This window comes from Hippocampus bargibanti, linkage group LG13 (genome assembly GCF_051943395.1).
Source record: "Hippocampus bargibanti isolate YZ-2025 linkage group LG13, ASM5194339v1, whole genome shotgun sequence".
Classification (NCBI taxonomy): domain Eukaryota; kingdom Metazoa; phylum Chordata; class Actinopteri; order Syngnathiformes; family Syngnathidae; genus Hippocampus; species Hippocampus bargibanti.
In genome coordinates, this window is record NC_142746.1 from 16,508,581 (window position 1) to 16,527,350 (window position 18,770).

The 18,770-nt window shown below is 40.2% G+C and overlaps 1 long non-coding RNA gene across 2 annotated transcripts; it reads left to right on the forward strand.

The window, feature by feature from the left end:
- Window positions 1-4,751: 4,751 nt before the first annotated feature.
- LOC148889529 (uncharacterized) lies at window positions 4,752-12,337 on the forward strand. 2 transcript variants are annotated; one of them, XR_016116951.1, is made up of 3 exons: window positions 4,752-4,826; window positions 5,640-5,803; window positions 11,667-12,337. It is a non-coding gene; the product is annotated as an uncharacterized LOC148889529 (long non-coding RNA). The 2 variants fall into 2 exon arrangements; XR_016116952.1 differs by lacking the exon at window positions 11,667-12,337 and adding an exon at window positions 6,040-6,749.
- The last annotated feature ends 6,433 nt before the right edge of the window (window positions 12,338-18,770 follow it).

The following is an 18,770-nucleotide window of genomic DNA, read 5'->3' on the forward strand; positions in this document are numbered from 1 at the left end:
CCCTCCCAAAAAAACTGCATGAAATGCATGGGTAATTTCCAGACGTCACAGACGCCTTCACTGGGGTCATCCAAGACCAAACAAGGCTCACACTAGAATCAGTGAACATGTGCCCTATGTCAGATGGAGGTTTCAGTTAGTTACTGAAGAATCCCGAAAAGGATCGAAAATGATTGGATAAAATCTAAAAGAGCCAGATTACACTATTTTACTCTCACTTTTCACAAGTAAATCAATACAACATACAAACTGTGCACTACCCTTAATTTGGAGAAACACCACTTCAGTATTGTCTGCTTTTACATGTGTGTTTTGTCCACAAGAATGGGACATGGCCCATTTTGCGGGCGGCGAAGAGACAGAATTGATCACTTCCTTGTCCAAGCAGTAAAAACATATTGTTAGTATGTCCTCCAGGGAGTGCTCGGTCATTTTAGGAGCATGGGATCACCTTCCAACCTCCCTGGGGAATGAGGCCGCTTGCGGAAGGATGAAATGTCTTCCACACTTTGTCTGTGTTGGAGACAGACACCACAATAAGAGCAGACAGCATCAATACATCTGACAGATGAGGCTGGATGCCCTTTTTTCGAGGAAGACCTCTAATGATAGTGCCGGTGACTAATGGGGAGTTTCTGCCGTGGCAGGGTTGTTCCATTTTAGCTGAAGCTTTGGCCTTGGTTGAAACTTACAGATGGTGATGCGCGAAATTTTCGCTCACCCATGCAGATTCTCTTCTAGGCTTCAATCTTATTGGGGTAGGGGGGTGCTCAATAGTGTGCGTGTCAAAAAAAAAAGTTCCATAAGTGGGATCCCAGGTGAGCTGAATTCCATCGATGATGACTTTAGGCAAATATCACGGCATACCAGTGGCCTTCTCTGCTGGCCTAAAAATATCTGAATAACGGACTGATGTTAAATTCATTTTCTCCATGAAATCTTATTAAATAATTCCAAATTGTTTTTTTCAGCTCTCAGAGCACTGCGGTTTACATTGTCGTAGTGGCGGGCCATGGTTTTCATCGGTAGGCCTTCAGTAGTGCTATGTCTGAATCAATCTAGACTGAAAAAAAGTGTGTTGTGATGTACTATAGGTCCACTAGATGGTACCATTAGCTAGTAAATAACTAGCTCGCTACAGATACAGTGTGCTAGCTCTGGCGAGTATGCTCTTGTCACTAGTGGCTTGTGATTAGAGCAGCTTTCGCAAACTGTGATTGTCTAGTGATTAGCCAATCATAGTTTGCAAAAACTATGACATTGACCAGTGTCTACAAGCAGACCTTTTGGGTTGCCAACTCGAAGTCTGATTGGTTAGAGCAACAATTTGATTGACACATTTGATGTGACAGGGCCCATACAACTGATTTTGAAGGCGTCCAGGTAGATTTATGACCCTGGTAACAAATGATGGCTGAAAGCAGCACAACAGGGGAAAAGTAATGAAAGGAAGCTGAAAGACAGTTTGGAATTATTTATTAAGAAATCATGGACAAAATATAATTAACACCAGTCCGTAATTCTGATACTTTTAGGCCAGCAGAGAAGGCTTTGTTGCAGGCCTTGACTGTCCGCCACTGCAATGTCTTAAGGTAAAATATGGACGATTTGGAGTTTGTGATTCGTGATTCTAATTATTTCAATTATATTCCGGCAAAATTGGAAAGTTACACCCAATTCAATCTGATTTTGATGATCCAACACACAACCCAAATTTCGCCATTGTGGGACGAATAAAGGTTTTCTGATTTTCAAGCCTCCCATAGTATAGGTCATACATGTAATGTACATGTGTAGCTCAGATCCTAAAAATCTGCTATAATGCCTGTTTTCCATCTCTCCCACCTGGTTTCAATGATCGGGATATATTTTGATCATTTAAATCAGGTGTGTTGCAGCAGGGAGAAATGAAAAAATTACATTGTTGAATACATTGTCATATATTGAATCAGTCGGGCAAAAAACGTTCATGCAGTTTTTCAACACAAGAGTTAATGTGCTCCCTCTGACTGCCACCAAGGCTGTTTTTGCCTTGGGCTAGCCCTGCTAACATGCGTCTGTTTGTTGTGTGCAGGAAGCCAGAGGAACTCACACAAGCAGAAAGAGAATAGGAGGCAATGAGCAAAGCCATCTAAGGGTCTGAACATTTAAAATGTAATTTGCAGTCGCGCAGCATCAACAGTATGTATAGCAACACAAAAATAATGTCTCCCAAAACAATTATAAAATGTGTTTTCCCGCAGCATAAAACCACAGTACCTCTGCTCATGGTGGATTTCTGCGATTTAGGTTGTACGTACTCATAAAACAAATCATAAAACTGAGTAAGTAGCGAAGCTGAGCGAATTGTTTGCTCACTCTTCCGCAGTCATCAAAGGCAATGGTTGTAAGACGGGTTACGAGTAACACAAGCAGTAACACAATATGCTAAGGGAAAGCGTTGTTTGTTGCTAACTAAATGCGGCCATTTAAATGGTGGAATAAAACATATTTTACAGGCCGCAGTCAAGTGTGAAACTTGATCCCATCAAAGCCTGTCTCCTCTGCCATTTACCTCATTTACTGCCACACGTGCAAAAATGTGTTCACTCCAATGCCAGGGTTTTTGTCATTTTCACTCAAATTCCCGGACCCACCGAAAATTGAGTTTTAGGACTACATAAACATTCAACGCAGCGTAAAAAAACATAGTCTCTGTTATTTCATCAGAAAAAAAAGAGTTAATTCCGAAGTTACAGTATATGGGTCTGGAGTAATATAAGGTGCAAGTGTTGGCGGCTGTTCAAAAGGCAAAAGCTGCCCCCTTGTGGGATGGAAAAACATTGTCAGAGAACTGACCGGAGCTTTATCAGTACCCAAAACCCAAACAAATTCGGGAATGGCGATGCGCGTCATATTTTCAATTCCCAAATAAATTCAGGAATGGCAGTGAATGAGTTAAACTCAGCATTTGCGCCACAACTTAGACCGACTTTTATCTGTTTTTCCCCAATTCCCCCCCAAAAAAAACACCAAAGTTCACTTGCCTTGTGCGCCTTTCTACTAAAATAGGGCACTGTACAGGAGGCATGTTTGGAAAAAAAATGCGCTCCATCCACCAGAATGCAACATGAGTCGCAACATAGACTGCCAAATTCTCAAACATGAAAAAGTACACTTGCCCCAGCATGAAAATGAAAATGCGTCCATTTTGACACTAAGCTATGACACACATATGCATTCCAGAATGTGTTAATTTTGCATGACGTCTGACTGACACGTGCTGATAAGGTTCATTCTTGCTATAATGGGTCATTGTTCGGTGAAGTGAGAATGTAATACCTACAACTAATGACTACAAACGCTAAAAACAAAAATACTCGTTCTCACGCATCTTGGGAAGCATCAATCTATATAACCGCACTCCCTCCGAAAGCTATTTTTGACAATGCACACGTCGATCAATCTAACCTTGAGGAGTGCAATTCTCAATGTTTAAAGAGTTGCTTTGTTGGCCATTTTAAAAACATTCCCATGCAAGCAGCACAAGTAAATGAGGAAGAGAAGCCCAAGGACACAAGTGTCATTTGGAATTAAATGTGCTTGCGAGTGGAGTAAGACAGGAAGATATTGAGACTGACAGAGGAATGAGATTCCTGAAGGGAATCTGTGAATTTGCAACAGCAAACAACAACAGAACAAAATACATTTGAAATGTTTGGCTGGTGAACGCTTGACCTTGATTCCATAATTAATTGCACTGTACAGCTGCAAATGTTTGGACTTATTACTTGTGGCGTAATGCCCATCCTCTGTGAATTATCCAAATGAAATGGAAGTGGCGAAGCTAGATAAGACGAGCAACAGCAACAGGACACAGATAAGATCCGTTCAAACAGGAGCATCAATATTCATCACTGCACGTAACCCGCTAGTGGATTAGAGCCACATGTTGTGTCATGACACCAGCAAACTGTCAAGTTAGAAAAAGGGCATTTTCTTTCGGACGACAACCTTTTTTTTTTTCAACCAACGACTGATTTATGCTCCCTGACATGAGGGTGAGGGATGTTTCCAGAATAGCTCATTTTAATATCCTGCCCTGGTTTTCGCCTTTGGCATCAAACTGTCAAACTGCAGAGATATGGCAGGTGGAACGGAAAACAGAGGCAACAGAGAAGAAAAGTCAGTGAAGAGTCTCTGGTTTTTACAATTTAGAAATATTACTTGTGGCCAGTCGTGGGTGGCACTTCTACATCACAGTGAAAATATGTCTTCACTCTTCGTGTGTCCCATACTATTCCACACCTGTAGTATCTGGATTGGATTATAAAAAGCAAAACACTCTTACAACACACATAAATCCTCCTGTATATGTTGACTAGAGTGGTTTATAACCATATGGATTACACCGAACCAATTCATATAGTATAACCCTTAATGCACTGCAGTGCAGACCATCTTAATCTGAACTAACCCCTGTATAACCTCCGTGTCACACGAAATGTTTGTATATGTCGTGTAAAACCATTAACTGCTTGTATGTGACGCACATGTTTTCACAATTTCTAATGGTCTGTCTTTATTTATAGTATTAAACTTGGTATCATCTTTGGATCTATTCATTGTGCGCAGAGCAACCAATGTAAATGACGAAGGCGGAAGTAGTCGCCGAAACATGTCAGCTATTTGAACACCTACACTGTCTGTAAGTAAAGAATCTGCTTAAAATTAGATATCAAGTAGACAGGATGAACTTAGTACAACGAATGTGCAAAGCCATGAGCTCACTGTGTGCTGTCTCCCTGAGGACCTTTTCTGTGACAGCCATTCTTCATGCACCGGAGGTAATGAACTTGAGGGGTCCCTTAAGAACATCGCTAGGAATTTCTTTGCATGACGGCCCTCCCTCCCCTCGCAACACACAACCTTCTTCCTTCCTACCTACCTACCTACCTACCTACCTAATTACCTACCTACCTAATTACCTACATACCTATCTTCCTACATTCCTACCCACCGACCTTCCTAGCTAACCTATCTATCCATCCTACCTACCGACCGACCTTCCTTCCTTCCTTCCTTCCTTCCTTCCTTCCTTCCTACCAACCTTCCTAACTATTTACCTTCCTTCCTACCTAGCTTCCTTAGTTCTTTCCTACATACCTACCTTCCTACCCACCTAACCTATCCATCCAACCTACCTACCTACTTACCTACCTACCTACCTTCCTTCCGACCGACCTACCCTATCTAGATAGTTAACCTATCTATCTACAAAGCTAGCTAGCTAGCTAGCTAACCTACCTACCTACCTATCTATCTGCAGTATACCCACATCACACAATTGTGAGCATAAGCTGTTCTGATAATGTATAGATGGATAATTTTCACGTGGCAGAACTTGTATTTTACTTGGTTTTTTTTACTCCCAAAAACATTTTAAAATTACGTGAGTCTAAGCATATGCAGAGATTGTTAGTGGTGGAATCAATGGAACCCTTAAGCAGTGATGGACTGACATCTGCCGTGAAAGTCTTCCCGTTTTGATAATAGCAAGCCCATGCATGTGCAATTTGCCTGAGGAGCTCTTCTGTCCTCTCTTTGTTTTGGTTGCCATGGTGCTGTATCATTCATCCCTACAATTTCCCCTTTTTCAGGTGGATTGGTGTTACTATTACTCACATTGGTGCACACACCCCTCCAGTGTGTAAATCCATGTGTGCTCTCCAGAGTGCCCCATCAGCATCAATGTGCCATCTGTAGACGCAAGACACAGAGCCGACCCGCCGGGTTTATCTGTCATTGAGCAGGCAAAGGACAGGTGAGGTGAAAAATAACCTTCGGCCTGCTAACTCCCTCGTCAGCAAAGACAAAGGATAAAAAAAAACAAAAACGAGGTATTGTTCTCTGCTATAGCCATTGTCAGTTCATCAGTGTGCTGCTTGTGTGTAATAATTTCACTCAAGTGGTCTTTGTGTAGGTTATAATGATCGACTAAAATATCCAAAATGTTCATCTATCCATTTTATATACTTATTCACCTTTTCTGTGATGCAGGGCGATGGACTTGGAATCTATACAAGATGACTTTAGGGGAAAGTCAGGACTCAATCACATGGTTCATATCCAAGAGAGATAACCATTTTATTTCATGTCCAATGAGAAAATGTCTCTGTTCAGTTAAAAAAAAGTGCTGCATTGTGCAGCCTGTTCAGCTTAACCAAAAATAGTCTTGTCATTTCCCTTCCATCCGTCAGCGTTGTGGTTGACTGCCTCGCAATAAGCAATTACTACTCCAAATGGGCCTAATGACACTCAAAGGGATGCAGTGCTCTAGCTCAGGGAGCTGATATGCACTATTTATACATCTTTTCTAAAGACACCTGACATGGTTCCATCAAAGCTGTGGAGCTCCAGAGAGACCATATCAGTCTGTTTGGTTCAGTTGATGGCCTTCCTCACTTCGACCTACTTGGCCCGGATATCTATGAAGGGAATGTGCAACATTCACATTGGTTTCACTGGGAATTTGAATGTCAACACCTCAACCTGAATATGGACTGGAGATCTCTGTGTACAATTCCCTTTTATTGGCTATTATAAGGGGCAGGGTTCTAAATGAAGTTTACTGAACACCAGCCAGCATAGCTGGAGCCACTTGTTCTTTGTATGCTCTTCCTCTGACCTGTGAAGAACATCCTTCACGTCCTTAATTGTTTTCAATCAATCAGTGGTCGTTTGGTAAGACCACTGACCATGCCAAAATCTTGAAAAATATTGATACATAGAGATATATAAATAAAATATATATACATCACATATTAAAATACAATTTCAAATGATGCATGGGAAATGTCTTCATTGATCGACTGTATATTCGGGTGTATAAGGCGCACCGGAGTATAAGGCGCACCCCAATGAATGTTGTATTTTCAAACTCTCCATTTATAACGCACACCAGACTATAAGGCACACCTTCAATGAGTGAAAAAAGTTTTCCAAATATAATACATGCATGTAAATATGAAAAAGCTTTCCAAATATTAGGCACGCTACTATAAGGCGCTACAGTAGAGGCTGGGGTTATGCACTACTTCTATGGCAGGGAAATGGAGTCGGTGGCTGCTGACAGTAGTTGCAAGACCTGTTGTGGCTCAATATCACTTCAGATATGAGGTGCACCTGCATATAAGGCGCAGGGACATCTTTCGAAGAAAATCAAGGGTTTTGTGTGTGCCGTCTACACCGGAAAATACTGTACATGCTATGCTAGCCAACTCATGAGGCTTATCCAACAGGGACATGCATGCAAGTCCCACAGGACGTTTGTTTCTGCATGATACGATCATTTGATGAAGAAAACAGCTATGATTTATGTTCTTCTTTTGCTTGGTCAAATAAAATTAAGAATGTACGATATGTGCTTGTTTCACGCAGTCGAAATGAATACATAACTTTATCGCTGTTAATCAAGGTTATGATAATCATGTAACCTTGGGTCAAATGATAGAACTTGTCATTGAAGGACAACATCGATTGAAGGTTTTGGAATATGCTCATTGGACTGTTGGTTGTGTTTGACATTTCAAATTCACACTTTGATTCTCCTCACCAATTAGACATTGCATTTCTTTCACGCTCTCCTTGTGTCATTGCTAACCATTTTCATGGCTGTGTGATTATCCGTCCAGGGTATTTAATGACATTTATAATTAGTTGGGAGGCATGAAAAAACTGACGGCAGATCGGGCCCTTGTACCTACAGCTAGCAGTGCTAAGTACACATCAATGGTCTCTTTACAGGGGTTTTCTTTGACTTGTTCTGTTAATGTGCTTTGGTGCTTCTGTTTTGGTTCGTGACAAATAAATAAAGATCATTTTAAGGGTTTTGTTTTACTTGTTATGGGAAAAAGACCAAAGTTAAACAAACGTGTCATGAATGTCTTTAGTAATCTATCTTTTTCATTTAGCTTTATTGAATGATTTAAACTTAAAGGCAGAATGTGTTGCCATGAAGCAAATAAAACATCATGAGCCGAATTGACATCAATTTGTGGAGAGCCATTATTTGAGTAAATATATGTTATATACTGTATTTTCCTGTGTATAAGGCACACCTAAAAGGCTTGATTTTCTTCAAAAGATGACTCTTATAATCTGGTGCGCCTTATATGTGAAGTAATTTTGAGCCACAACAGGTCTCGCAACTACTGTCAGCAGCCACTGACTCCATTTCCCTTTAGAAGAAATCGTGCATAAGCCAAGCCTCTACTGTAGCACCTTATAAAGTGGTGTGATCTAAATTTGGAAAACTTTTATGTATTTATATATTATATTTGGAAAACTTTTTTCATTCATTAAAGGTGCGCCTAATACTCAGGTGCGCCTTATATATGGAAAAAGTTTGAAAAGACCCATTCATTGGGGGCGCGCCTTATTCTCTGGTGCGCCTTATACACCGGAAAATCCTGTAATAATACGGCACATCAAATCCTTATTAATATGTAAATTATGGCATAATTAACATGAGAAAAATCTACAATTAAGTCAGGGAAAATGTATTTATATTACGGTCAAATTTTAAGTTTGGATCCAAAGCTGATCAAGTTGATAATTTTAGAGCGACATAACAACAAAAACAATCCTTGCTTGCTCAGCAATAAAAAGCTATAACGAAGCTATACCGAAGGGAAAGCTTCAAAGTAATTTTGGTCACATGTATAAAATGTCATACCCTCAAATCAAACAAAGTTACAGAATCACGCTGAAAGAACAAAACAGGATCAACACGATCCTTTCTATTTATTTTCCAAGTCTGAGAGCAACGACTGATGTGCTGACCCTGCAACCTTCCCTCCAGCTGACCAACGATAGTGAGACCAAAGCCCCCCACATACAGCAGAAGATGCAACAGCACATAAAGCCTCTACTGTCACTAGGAAAACAAGGCTTCACCCGAGAGAAGACACTCAGAGCTGACTGCATCACTGCTGACATCTTATTTAGTAACAAATCTCCTGATTGGGTCATTCTGATTACACACCGGGACAATGCATAACTTTGCTGCTTTCTTCACTGCGAGACTAATAAAGGCAAATCCAATCCAATTCAATCCAATGCACTGAAGAATATGGCGGAAGGTAGAAAGGCACTTGAAAAATGAATATATTTGACTGGCATACAGTGCATGCATGCAATCTCCTCTTGTTGGCACTCAATGGATCCGTCCTAAGGCAGAAGTTGCACTTTGCATGACCTGTAAATATTGCAGAAGGTCAGCGCACCACTGGTGACCGTCGCAACACTCATGTATGGAGCTCTGCTCATTCTCTCCCTGGGGGAGGGAAGCTCGAATAAAGCGGCCTTTATGATTCATGGAACATTCTCTTTCTGTGGACAACTCTGCATCTTTTTTCATATGATACAGAACATTGTGTGTGCACGCCCCGGTCCCACAAGGCAGTCAATGTGCCATTAATGAAGAACGAAGGATTCATTGAGTGCTATTAACGTTGCTATCATTTTTTTTTTCCCCTGCAAGACCTTTCATTCAACTGTCAAATGCTAATATAAAGGCCGCACATTGTGACAACGACACAGCAAGCCAGAGAGAGAGAGACATTCCAATGTACAATAGCTCGACTTCAATTCGACAATTGAAGTGACAGCTGAAATGGACCAGCAAATGTCACATCTTTTACAGACAATCTGGTGATAAGTTCCTTTCGGCTTCACATGAATATAAAAGTGGAGACAGACGTGTTTAGAAATAGTCCAGTTCATCTTCGATTTAATCCAATCGGGAGAAACTCTATAATCGTTTATGACTTCAAAGCAGATTCCAATTATCCTGAATAAACAGGGCTGAGCTACGCTTTGGCTTTATTCCATGCAGTGACCAGGAGATAATTACTCAAATTGGCACTTGAATGAATAAACAAATGTCTTTATTTAAAACTGCAGCATGCACAGCTGTCAGAGAAAAAACAAACATAAACTACAATGTTGAGTACAGAATGGAAGACTCAACAGAAACTCAAGCTTTTGGCAAAGCACAAGTGGCCTAACTTTGCATTCACAATGGCATATTTAGCATTGGACCAAATGTTGTCCCGGAATACGCAAATTAAACCCCCACCCTCCCAAATAATGCTATCACACGCAGTTTGTCAGATTTGTGTTCATATATAGGTTGTTTTACGAGCTGAGACAAACCTTGTAACTTTATGGCACGTTAAATATTTCTGATGTCATGTTTAGTGTGCATATTTCAAGCCAAGCTGAACCCAATTGGTTCTACAGTAGTCAGAGTTGTTTTGGCGATGGTATAGCTATCACTTGAACAATAGGTCCAGTGTGTGGCTGTAAAATATGAGTGGAATCTGGATGGTCCATCATTTTTATAGTCTACAGTTAGTTGATCTGGCGATCCTGTGGCAACTTCACGGACAGTGTTCTTATTACAAACCTTCTGTGTTGCCAATTGAAGTACAGACGATCCCCTACTTCCCAACATTCAAATTACGAACAACTGTGCATATGAATATTTTTGTAGTAACATATGTAGTATTCTCTCCAATTGTACATGGACTTATCGTTATAGAGCATATATTTTATTAAATGTTTATTTTTCAGTACAAACCAATACACATTACTTATACAAGCCTTAAACATAATTTAAGACAGATACTTTACTTACAGACAGTGTATTGTAGGTGTTCAAATACCTGACATGTTTCTGCGTATACTTCCGCCTTCGTCAGAACACCTACAATACACTGTCTGCAAGTAAAGAATCTGTTTTAAATTAGATATCAAGTAGACAGGATGAACTTAATACAACGAAGCCTTAAACATACTAATATAAACTTTAGACATACTTATATAAGCCTGAAACGTACATTCCGTACAAAATATAGCATTGAAGCAACTTACAAACGAATTCACCTTACGAACGACCATTCGGAATGTATCGTTTGTAAATTGGGGAGTGTCTGTATTTATTATTTGACAGCCATATTATCATATAAATTTCAGTTTTAAGATTTTTGAAGGGACATAGACTCCTGCCAACTCAACCTTAGATGATCGTTGATAGTTTTGGTTAAACGATAACTGTCACAAGGGATCAGTCAAACCCCCAAACGCTGTACTTTTATATGCAAAAGAGGAGCCCCGTTAGATCTGCCATCTTGCTTTTGAGTTGACAAAGAGGTGAGGAGTGAATGTGAGCCTCACATCTATAGGAGGACACTCTATAAACGTTTAATCCGATTCCCTGAGCGGTGATAAGGGGGCGACAGTTTTGTGAAGCGACTGCATTATACGACAAAGGGCAGTTAAACTGAGGCCCGTGTTTCGTGTTGTAACCCCCTCTGCAATTGTATTTAGTGTGCCGTTGCTATTCTATTAGTCTCTTTGGTGTGTTCTGTCACCCGTGAGATTTCAACAATGGTTACGTAGACTTCACATTGAGGTTTTCAGCACACGAGAGAGTGATCAAATTCAAAGCATCTAGATCGGTGATGATGACAGCTACGTACGCATGTGCATTGAATGTACACACGGAAGAAGAAAGAAAAATAGGCGAGAATCATAATGAGGGAGTCATGATAGATGCAGACAAATGGTGCAATTTCAAAATAAAATGGCTGCCTGTCTTGTTTGTCATTATGCTCTGTCAGGTTTTTGGACCGTGTACACAGTCGCTGATCCTCATTTCTCGGCTGGAGGCTGGTGATGGAGGATTGGCAGATGGAGGATTACAGTGGGCCTAATTGCCTGCCCTGCTCGCACACCTCCATCTGCTGAAGAAGGGATCCTTGAGGCTTTCTCCTTCTCAACAGCTCACTTTCATGCCGCCATTGTGTACAAGTGACTGATGCGCCATCCCTGACCTTGACCTCAAACACTCTAGCATGGATGTCATCATTCGACACAGCAGATTCGCTCCATACATTGGGATACCATAATGGAGCAGGAGACATATAAAGTCAATATGCATCTTTAAATATTTCATAGAAAGCTGCAATTGTGACATGTACAAGACACATTATAGAAGGAGGGCTGAGGAAATACGGCCTTCGTATGCGTCTTGTATTTATTGACATCTGGGCTGCAGGCTGACTGCCATCCCACTTTGATGTCAGCAATCATCACTGTGTTAACTCGCTGGAACTGAGAACACTCTCTTCCTGTCGCATCTTCATTTTCAACTGCTTCAAAGATCAACACGTTCCTTGATCGATCCTTGTGAGATTTGCAAGACGGAGCCTTGTGACTTTTGAAGACAATTGTCATCAATTAGCATCAATAAACAAGAACAGGAGACAGAAAAAATAGTAAAGGTGCTTCATCAAAAAAATAAAAATAAAAAAACAACAAATTATCCGCTTCTCAGAACCTCGAAAAGAGTACAATTGAGTACAAAGAGTCTAAAACAGTTTACAAAATACTTTTGATTTTGCTTGTTTAATTTTGGGGAATATATATTTTGCTTTTTACTGTGTTCCTTGCTCTTATTAATGAACAATTCATTTATTATGGCTTTTACTGGTTTAGGTCAGTCTGTGACATCATTCACTGCTGCTCTCTTATATGATAGAAACAAAATAGATAACTAGATAACTCGAATGGATGGATGAGAGAGAGCTACCTAGCTAGGCGTCTAGATAGATGGCTAGCTAGATAGATAGATAGATAGATAGATAGATAGATAGATAGATAGATAGATAGATAGATAGATAGATAGATAGATAGATAGATAGATAGATTTATTTCCTTTTTTCCCTTGTTCATGTCTGCCTGACTTCCTGTTTTGTGTCTGTGGGTGGATAAAATCAGATACTTCAAGTAGGTCACATTGTGAGATATGACCTCACTTTTATTGTTTCTAGGAAAGCAGTCATAAAAAAAAATCTTTGTGCAAACATATGGTACTCCCATTTAGCTGGTGATACCTCCTGCTCTTGTTCCGTATGGCATGCAGCCTCAAGGCAAACAGTTGCATCACTGTTGTCCATTGAAATAGCTGCAGGCTTCTGATTTAAAAGTGATTAGTGGCGTCTAAGGAATAAAGGACTGTATGTGCATGATGTTCTACCCTGTGGACATACATGATCCACTGGGGGGAAAACTGCCTCGGGGGCAGATTTGGAGCTACCCTTCTTTTTAAAACAACATTTAAATGATTCATGTTTTGAAATTAAAGGCAATTCATCACCGGCCCATTACCAGCACTTGACACAATTGCTGAGGGTTTAGCGAGGCAGGCTGATAATAGATGGCGTACCCCAATGAAGGTCATATCATTTGAAAGCGTTCAGGTGTGGAACCAATGGACCGTGAGTACAGCAACACCAATGGATTCTACAGGCCACTTGTTGGCCCGCTGACTGCCCCACATACTCGATACGGACGAGTGATTGAACACTTAATAACGTTGGACGTGGCAGTTTCACAACCTACATTTTCACTTTTATCACAGCTGCACTGATTACTTGTCAAGTTCATGTCTTATTGATGGGATGACTTTGTCTGTCCCATTGGTGGATCTTAATTGGGTCATTGCATCAATAGTCCAGTCCGGACTTTTCTCTTGTATTTCCTACTGGGTGTAAACTCCACTAACCATTATGCAATCATATTTAACAAGGAATTCCATTTGAACAAGCAGATTTGCCGGAAAATGTTGTTGGGTGTCCAAAACAAACTACGATGACTCTATTGAAACCTCTGATCAGTTAGAAGTGTCTGGCAGCAGTCAGTGGCGAACCATGCCAGCGGACAACGAAGGTCAGAGTGAGATGAAGGCATCAGAACCACATCATCCTAAAATAGCAGATGAGGTTCTCAACCTGCAAAAGTGGACATCCACTATTCTCGAGCACAAGTACGTTACATGCACACACATTTTTGGACTGGGAGCAGTATTGGTGTTGAAATTTCTATGATCTTTTTCTGTTTTAATGGCACAAGAGTGTAAAAAATACAAGGAATTTGTCTCTAGTAGTTTGAGCTAGACTTTTGCAATAACAAACAGCAATGGATCATGTGTCTGTTAGCATTGTTTAATGTTGTCGAATGGTGATATTGCAATTCTGTTAGAACAGTTAGATGATGTCCCAGATGCATGTGCCACTAATTGACAGTCACGACTCACTGCCTCTATTTGTAAAAATGCATTGACTTTACAGTTTTCTTTAGCATTTTTAGACCCTAGGCCAAAAATGTTATGACCACCTATAGCTCCTCTAATTGTTACAGTCATAGACTCCCATCACATGCTGGTACACCCACCAGCAGAGGGGATGGTTGTGCCTTTGCTCTTAACTCATTCACTGCCAGACCTGTGCAAAAATGTGTCCACTCCAGTGCCAGGGTTTTTGTCATTGTCACTCGAATACCTGGACCCACAGAATATTGAGTTTTAGGACTAAATAAACTTTCAATAATAATAATAATAATAATAATAATAATAATAATAATAATAATAATAATAATAATAATGGATTGGATTGGATATTGGATATTGGATATGCCTTTATTAGTCTCACAGTGGAGAAATTTACATTTCACAGCAGCAAAGTGATGAAAGGAATGAAAGTAGAAAAACGAAATACATGAGCTACTGGAAAGGCAGCCACTCTCACGGCGCCGTCTTGAAGTCAAAAGAACAAAAAAAAACTAAATAACAAATAATATGACAGCATAGAGACAATATGACAAAACAAAGACACAGAGAGACATTCATTCTTCAGGACTTGCTGTACCCTCTTTGTGATGACATGAAGCAGTTCTAGATGAAAGAGGAGAGGATCAAAGCGTAATAATGCATAATGCATTCCATTATAAGTGCCTTTCAAAGCTCGCAAGGACACTTTACAGTCAATGCAGTGTAAGAAACCTTAGACTCTTTTCTTTCATCAGAAAAAAAAAGTTAATTCCTAAATTATATGGGTCTGGAGTTATATGAGCTTGAAATGAGGACGGCTGTCCAAAATACAATGCAATACATGCATATTGGTTTATATAGCGCTTTAACAACAGCTGAATCTGTAACAAAGCGCTAACATAGACAAAAGGGAAATGGTGCATCCTATTGGAAGGGAAAAACATTGCCAGAGGCCACTGATTTCAATGACGTTAAAAATAAACCAATTAATAAATAAATAAAGACATAAATACATAAATAAAGGATGAAAAGTGACATGTCCAGGTATCTGGCCCTGCAATTTGGGAATGCATGTTATTTCTACCAATATGTCTAATTTAATCTTCGGTTGCCCACAGAAGCAAAATGACCAGAGACATAGAGATCGCCTTTCGCTGGCTGCACTTCATAGGCTTCACTTTGACTCTCTGCCATCTGACAGTTTTTGGGAAAGTAGACCAAAGTGAATCCGATACATTGGGTTCATACACTGGGCACCAAACCAGAAGGGGTCACCGTGTCACCATCATGGCCACTGGAATGACCACCACTCAAACTTCAAATCAGATACACAGTGTGATTAAGAAACTATGATGTACCATTTTTGTCTGACTGCTTTCCACATTCGGATAAGCATTTATTGTGATCAAGTTGACATATTGAGATGGTTTCAACATCTGTCGGTTTACTTCAGATGTCAGTGGTAAAACTTGACGGCCATGTGTCTTTCCAAATGTTTGTCATTAGAAGTTTTTCCATATCTGCTTTTCCTCTGATCCCTCCGACACACGTTGTCTCTTGAGCATAAAGCGCTCACTCGCTCATATTCTATTCATTTCTCTTCCGATTGCTCGGTCCTCGGCTGCACCTGCGCCACCACGCTTTATCCTTTTTCCTACCTGGGGGGAAGGTGAGCGAAGAGGTTGCTGATTTATATTCATTTGCGGATGATCTCTGAGGAGTGAAAGAAGCAGACAGACAGATGCAGAGAGAAGGACCTTGTGTTCCCTCCGAGAAGTGTCTCACCACAGCAACGAAAAAATGGACGCATTCAATCAATCTGATTTTCCCCAAAGCCTTGTCCAATCAACTCGTGACCTGGAACTGAAACTAATAACCACACTGCCGCTAATAATTCATGGCGCCAAGCAGAGTGTGGACATTTCAAAAGGATGGCACATGTGGAGAGCTCAGCAAGTTCTAACCTCCCCCACAACCTTCTCGGCACATTTACGTTTCTATTCTAAAGATAACTCGTGCTTCATCATTCAGGTCATTTGATTGATTACCTCGGTTCAAGATGTTTTCACTCACATCTGCAAGTACAAACACTTCAAGTTCAGCAATTTACGTCAATTTTTCAACCAGGATGGATGAATTCAAACTTCTGTTGACAACAATGTGGCCGTATTTCAATTTATATATTAACCTTATGATTGGGTGACAGAATGGATCACATCCACATTTTTTAACTAATTTATTAATTTATTCATTGATCTTCTGGACCTATTTATCCTCACTCAGGTCTTTGGGGCACAGAGGCAACCATTCCCGCTCACAGAGTGTTCAATCAGCCTCAGGTGGCAGAAGGGTTGAGGTTGATTCCGTCCAGTATACATATCTGCTGCCAATTTGCTCCTCAAGTTAAGGCATATATTGAAGGACTTCCCAAGTGCCAAGTCCCCGTCAGATTATTGACCTTGTTGCTACTCTTGTTTTAGTGTTGCATTTTAAACCTCTCGTAATTTTGTTTGTGTTAAGATTTGTGACATCCGATCGCCATTCAGTTAGTTTCCAAATTGTGTCAAACATTTTCCTTACTAGATTCCTCCGAATGTTCTCAAGCTACCCAGTACGAGACAAGTGAGGCCAATTTGGCATACCTCAAAGAGGATGAAAAACCAGCAAATATTTTTCTCATCCAGCACAAGTTAAACACTTGCCGGCTCTACAAGAGAAGTGGGGATATAACATATGTTATTGCCATTTCGTGTGTGATTTCGCGAAAGAGCACGGTAATTGTGCTCAGCAGCAGCTTGAAGGGTAATTGTGCATGGTGCACGGGGCGTCTCCAGAAAGCCTTGCGGGCACAGAGCGGGATTTAAAAAGATTCAAGATGGGCGGGGGGGGGGGGGGGGGGTGCATGACAGATCACAGCTTTGCATCAAGTCTCCCCTTCATCACTAGCAAGACCACCCGCTGGTATGAGACAATTTGTCAATCTATATGTTGACATGCTCCAAATGCTTGGGAGGAAGAATCTGCTTGTGCCTTTCAACAAGAGTCGATCAAGTGCTGGGAAGCTGTTCCCTCTCAACATAGCTCATCTCGGCAATTACATCATAGCTGGAGTTAAATAAAGTGTATGGGAAAATTGTGTTGAAATATGTCCTCAGAAGAGATTACTTAGATTTGAACAGCGTTCTTGAACATATCTCCACTGAATGTGGATGAAACTGATTGTTTTTCTGACCCATATCCTTAATGTATGAGCTGTTTGATGTTCTCAGACTGGAGCCCAGATAATCTTTTGGGAACAGTTCAATTTGCTGTCTGTTTTTGGGTGTACAAGCATTGCTTTGATGCATGTCTTCATATAATGAGTCTTTCTCGCTCAACCTCAGAGAAAATATAGTGCCTTCAGGAAAGTATCAACATTTTTTTTCAAGATTGGAAGAGAATTGCTCTTGGCAAGGGTGCATTTATTATCAGAATAGAATCTTTGCTTTTCAAAGAGATAAAGTGCACATCTGGTAGAGAGACAGACCACACCTAGACAAGAATTCAAAGTTTGCACTTAACGTATATTATGAGAATGTTGCATTGATTATGTTGTGTAATAAACCAGATTTTGGGGAAAGGGGTCATACACTATGATTGATATCGTTTGTGGCTATGTGTGAAAGGGCAGCAGCATGACAAACATGATGATTGATGAGAGGCTCTGCACGGAGCACAGTGGTAACCCTTTACTATTGTGACATTTACTAATGGGTGATCTAAGAGCAACAAATCCCAAGAACCATTATACTGCATGTGCGACTCAGTCTAAGGATCTAAAATGGTATTTTTGTACTTTGGGATTATTTGTGTAATAGGTGGACTTTTATTCGGTGTTTCATTCAGTTGTTGGAGCCTGCTGTGATCCAATATGTGTTTTTAAGTTTAACCCACGAACACATATACAGTGAAGATACACAAGGCCGCTGTAGTTCTTGCATTCATCAAGAATGTGAGACAAAAAAGTGATGCCGATTGTTATTATTCATTTTTAGTATCACCACTCCTACGATTTTCACATTTTTCTAATGTGTATCTCATCCCGCGGGCGGACCCATCATGTACACAGATTACAATGTTTCTACAAGCACCATCGCAACCACACGCTCACATTCACACACCCAAACGTGCAAATACCTAGAGAGTAATAAATTGTTGTTCCTTTGTTTACTTGTCTTACACACTGTAATCTGTCATGTTTTCAGTACAGCAAAATTATCTTTTAAAATATTTTAAATATTTGATGTCAATTGATTTTTGCCATTGACCGAGATAAAATTATTTTGACACAGGGTTATAATTCAAGACACATTACAGAAAGACCTTGCAAATGCATGTAAAAATAATATAACGAAGCAGGTAACATCAACAAATTGAGATGGTGTGCTGTGTTAGGGGATTGCTAAAAATCACACACTACAATTTGAAACTTACGTTCATAGTTATGAATATACATTTGGCAAATATAGCTTGAAGCCAAGAATTTTCAATGTCAAAAATGTGGCTGTATTGCTTTAGTTATATTTAGTGACAATTTACTTCTGTTTTGCATGCATGTGAAGTATGCATTCCTCAT